A 5,420-nucleotide genomic window follows, 5' to 3' on the forward strand; every position below is an offset into this window, starting at 1 on the left:
GCCATTCCCCTACCTGCGGGTCCCCCCCCCCCCCTTTTTTTTTTTTTTTTTGTTTTTTGGAAAGGTTTTTGCTATGGACACATGCACTCACCAGAAAGAGAGATAGATAGAAAGTGAGAAATCACCCCCCAGGGGGCATGGGCACACCATAATCCCTTTTCCTCTCGGGATCTTGGGCACGCACATACAAGTGCCTGGCCTGAGTTTAAGCCACTGGGTCTGGGACTTGAACTGCGGTCGACTACATGGGAGTCCAGTGACATAGCCATTATGCCAACTACTGGTCCCAGTATCTTTAAATTTCTGCATAGTGTCTTGAAATTGTTGCATAGCTTAAGGAAACATAGAAAAGGAATCACTCTAAATTGTGCAGGTACCTAATAATAAAAGCCAATGTCACTTTGACACCAGCTGGTTATGTTCAAAAACAAAGACACTTTCTCTCAAGATCCTTCAACTCATTTTTAAAAAGTTTACTTGCTGGACCAACAGATGGCATAATGGTTATGTTGCTGGATTCCCATGTAGTCAACCGCAGTTTGAATCCTAGATCGGGTGGCTTGAAACTCATGCTGGGTGCGTGTGCGTGCATGCCCACAATCCCAAGAGGAGAATGGAAGAGAAAGGATATGGCATAGCCATCCTCCTAGGGGTGATTTCTCATTTTGTCTGTCTGTCTCTCTGGTGAGCATATGCTCCTTATAGCAAAAATCTCTCTCTCAAAACGAAAACAAAAACAAAAGTTTATTTACTTATTCCATGATTGAGAAATGGAAATATAGCACCCCTGACAGTGTTTCCACTCCATGATCCACCCCCACTTTCAGCCAGCCCCAGATCATAGGCTCATGTGTGTCCAGTGTACTCAGTGAGGTCTCCAGATATGAACTGGCAACTTTCCCATGTAGGTCTGCCTCACAGAGCGTCACAATTTACCGCTGCAACACCATCTAGCCCCTTTCACCTCTTTTTGTGTCTCTGTTGCTTTCTAATGGCTGGCAAATTCCCCCAGTCATCAAAAGTGAAGACCTTAGCATAATCTCTGGCTCCTTCCACTTAGATCACTCTCGCCCTACTAGTCCTCAAGATCCAATTGTCCTTCCAAAATATTACAGGTATGAGTCCATCTCCCAAGGACTACATTCAGCAAAACTCTGCTGGGCTTTTCCCAAGAGCCTCCTGTAGTCTCCTTCTCCAGGACCCTGGATCATATTTCTCCATGATCCAGAAACTATAGGGTTAATTCCTCAGAGCAGGGGTCTCTGGGACTGGACAGTGGAGGCCATTCTGTAATGGCTTGGTGCCCATGGTGTGCTCATGTCGTAATTTTGACCCCCCTGAATCTGCCTGGCCACATGTCATTGTCCTAGATAAAATATGTTCTTGTTTTGCTTAAACCCTTCCAAATAACCCCTAATGGGGTTTGTTTTTATTCTCCATTTTTTTTTCTCTAGATGATGCTTCCTTGGATACACCGCTGATCATGTTGTTCTTGGCCCCACATTGTATTATTAGTCCCCTTTCCTAAGACAAAATCCAATTCCTCTGACCTGGAGATTGACTTTTGTCTAGTCCATTCTCTGTTGCTTAATAACTAAATACCCTGAAACTGAGTAATCTATAAGAATAGAGTTTTATTCAGCTCATAATTTTGAGTTTCAAGAGCCAGAGGTCACATCATTTGAGGGTCTTCTTGCTGGTGAGAACTCTTTGCAGAGTAGCACAGAGCAACACATGACAATGAGAGAGCAGCTTTGCTGCTCTTTTGACCTTAGTACTAACGAGAAGAGTTTTCTCCAAAAGAGGGAGCCAACTAGAGCCCTGCCTCTTTTATCAGACTTGGGAACCCCAGATAGAGTTAGACACATGTATTGTGCCCTGAGTTTCTAGGAAAGAATATTAGTGGTCTCAGTTCAGCAGAGAAAGTCCTATGCTAAGGTCCTTTCTACTGTGCTTTGGGCTGGTGAGTGTCTTGAGAAGGTTGATTAGATGCAAGCATTGAAGAGAGATCAGTGCCTGTAAGAGACAGCTGTCCAATTTGCAAACCCAAAGTGTAGGAAAGTACACTGATTAGCAGAACCAACTAAAATTAACATAGTTTGTCATTATTAAAAAATGATGCCCACTTCAGACAAGAGGAAATGAAACCACTACTCTCTGGCCTATAACCATAGGTAGGCAAATGTCCTCAGAGTTCCTTAATGTACAGCACTATGAGTGGTTAAACTTAGAATAGGGCTTTTTTTCTTCTTTTGTTTTTGTTTTTTTTTTAAGATTTTTTTTATTGAACTTTTTTAAAATTTATTTTTTAATTTATTTTAATTTGACCAGAGAGAGACAGAGAGAGAGAGAAGCTGCTGCCAGGTCCAGGACTCAAACTATGGCCGGCCATATGGGAGTCCAGTGCCCTTAACCACCATGCCACCTGCCAACCCCCATAGGGGTTCATTTTAATTAAGAAGTAGGCTGAGGGGCCAGCAGGTGGTGTAGTGGTTAAGGTGCTGGACTCCCACATGGCTGACCACAGTTCAAGTCTCAGACCTCGTGGCTTGCTTTCTCACTTTCTCTCTCTTTCTTTCTGTCTCTGTTTTAACAAAAATAAAAAAATAATAAAATAACTCTAAAAAATAGAAGTATGCTGAGGAAGAAAGAAGCAAAACATTTAAGGGACACAAAAATGGAAAATTATCTGTTGATGACAACATGTATGATATCTTTAACTAGACTAATATATGGTATATTTGTGCTATTGCTTTCTCACTTTCTCTCTCTTTCTTTCTGTCTCTGTTTTAACAAAAATAAAAAAATAATAAAATAACTCTAAAAAATAGAAGTATGCTGAGGAAGAAAGAAGCAAAACATTTAAGGGACACAAAAATGGAAAATTATCTGTTGATGACAACATGTATGATATCTTTAACTAGACTAATATATGGTATATTTGTGCTAGGAAAACTCATTTTATAAGCTTTAATGATATATAGTGATTGAATGTATAAATAAATAAACAAACAAAACCCTGGAAAGACAAAATAGACTTTCTCACCAACAGTCTCCAAGTACAGCTTATTTAAAATAAAACTACTCCCACACTCTCCCACTCATCCCAGACTGAGACAGATCTTGTGCCTGTTACTCACTTTTTTTTTTCCTACTCCTAATTGTAATTCAGGAGATAAGAAAGAAAATATTATACAAACTCCTGGTATTCAATATCTAGCCAGAGCAATAAAAACAGCAAATAAATGAGATGTATTAGATAAATGAGTAAGAAAGAGACACTATTTGGTGATCATCTGACATGTGATGTCAGATCATCTCAAAAGATCAGGGGGTCACAGAATCATGCCACTCTGCCCCTTTCTGATAGGAAGTCAACTTATTACAACCTAAGTTACATCAGAAGCTAAGTGGCTGGTTGAAAAGAAAGAATAGATCAACTGGTTTTATTTTTTACAGTCCACTACTTGTCCTAGGTCCCCTGCCTTGAGGTACAACTTTCTCATCTCTCATCACTCCTGAGGCAAGTAACCATTCTTTGCAAAGTATGTAGGGACATGACATTTCCCAGGAAGCCTTTAATCAAGGAGACAGGAACCAAGGTGTGGAGTCCTGTGTATGACAACTAGAGAAATCAACATTTCAGAACATAAGGGAACCTCACAAGGACGTTTGTGTCTGCTCACTTAGAAAGTGAAAGGCAGGGCTGAGAGGCTGAGCATACCCACAACCACCCTTCAGGAGTCTCCAGAACATGAGAGACTTGATCTAAGGAGGTCAGTGGAGTAAGGACTGAGCCTCTGATGAATATCAAAATGATGACTAAATGAGGAATGAGGGACACCCATCCAGAACAGTGAGGTCCCATAGGGTTCCACCCTGGCTGTCAGCTCTTAGAGGTATGGAACAGTCATGGCTGGATTTGGCTCACCGTAAGTCTATCTCCAAGATCCTAGGAAGGTGGAAATCTTGTTCTTAGATTAGTAACCTCTGGTCTGCTAAGCGTGGAGTCCCTGCACCAGTCAGGTGTCAAGGTGATGAATTATAGAGAGAACCACTCATACAAGAACAGAAGAAGCACCCCAAAGTTCCCTCTTTTCCTCCTCCTCTTCTTCCACTTCCCTTGTGACCTGGGAGACCCAAGCAGAGTTTTCAGGTTAAGAAGACCCTCATTTCTTCCTGGATGGTCTCAAGGAGAGGAGGGTCTTGGTCTAGTAGAGGTGGCTCCAGTTCTGCAGATACCCGAGAACCAATAGGGGTCAAGGTGAGGATTTTGTGTGACAAGAGAGCATTGCCACACAATCCACCTCTCAGCTCTTAGTCCTTCAAGACTGAGCAGAGTTCAGCTCAAGATTCCTTCATTTCTGCCTGGAAGGAGTAAGGAAAGGAGTGAGTCTGTCTAAGGAAGGCAGTCCCAGTTTCACTGTTGGAGGAGATACCAGCCCTAACTGGAGTCTGGGTGAGGACCTTAGTACTAATGAGAAGAGTTTTCTCCAAAACAGGGTGCCAACTAGACCCCTGTTCTTTTTCTCAGACCTGGGAGCCCTTGGCAGAGTTAGACGCATGTAGTGTGCCCTGAATTTCACATCAAGGAGAGCATATCATTGGTCTTAGTTCAGTATAGGAAGTCCTATGTTAAGTTGACATCCGTGGCTTCTCGTAGAGTTCCTCCCCTGTTGTCGGCCCTAGGAGACCCCACACAGCCTTGACCGGATGTGGGTCATGGACTTCCGGGAAGGTGAAGACGTTGGTTTCACCTTTACGACCACGGGACTCATCAGGCATCAAGGTAATGATTTTGAATGTGAACTGAAGGGACCACCTACACATAACCAACAGGGCCCCCTAAAAGTCCTGCCTTACCATCATGGAAGAGCCATAGCACAGCTGTTGGCTTTATTCATGTGTGGAGAGAATCAGAGGGGAGAACTTTGGTCTAAGGGAGGAGACCTAGGCCCTAACTAGAGTACCGATGAAACCACAAGTGCTAATAAGAGTGTGTCTCTCCCAAGAGGGAGCTGATCAGAGCCACACCCTTTCTGTCAGGACTCGGAACCCCAAGCAGGGTAGCTAGTGGTAGTACACCGGAATTTCCTCTCTAGCAACTCAGGGAAGTGACGCGGGTCACTGGGCGCACGGCTGGTAGTCTTACTTCAGTAGAGGAAGTCCCAAGCCAGGATTGATATCCGTGGTGTCCCATGGAGTTCTGCCTCTACTGTCAGCCTTGGGAGGCCCTGAACAACCATGACCAGATATTGGTCTTTTAGACTTCTGTCTCCATGGTACCAGCAGTTAGCGCAATGGCTATGTCGCTGGACTCCCACGTAAGTCGACCGCAGTTTGCGTCCCGGACCCGGTGGCTTAAAACTCACACCGGGTGCATGTGTGGGCGTGCCCAGGATCCCGCGAGGAGAGTGGGG

The sequence above is a fragment of the Tupaia chinensis genome, unplaced genomic scaffold, assembly GCF_000334495.1.
Source record: "Tupaia chinensis unplaced genomic scaffold, TupChi_1.0 Scaffold000567_1, whole genome shotgun sequence".
NCBI classification, from domain to species: domain Eukaryota; kingdom Metazoa; phylum Chordata; class Mammalia; order Scandentia; family Tupaiidae; genus Tupaia; species Tupaia belangeri.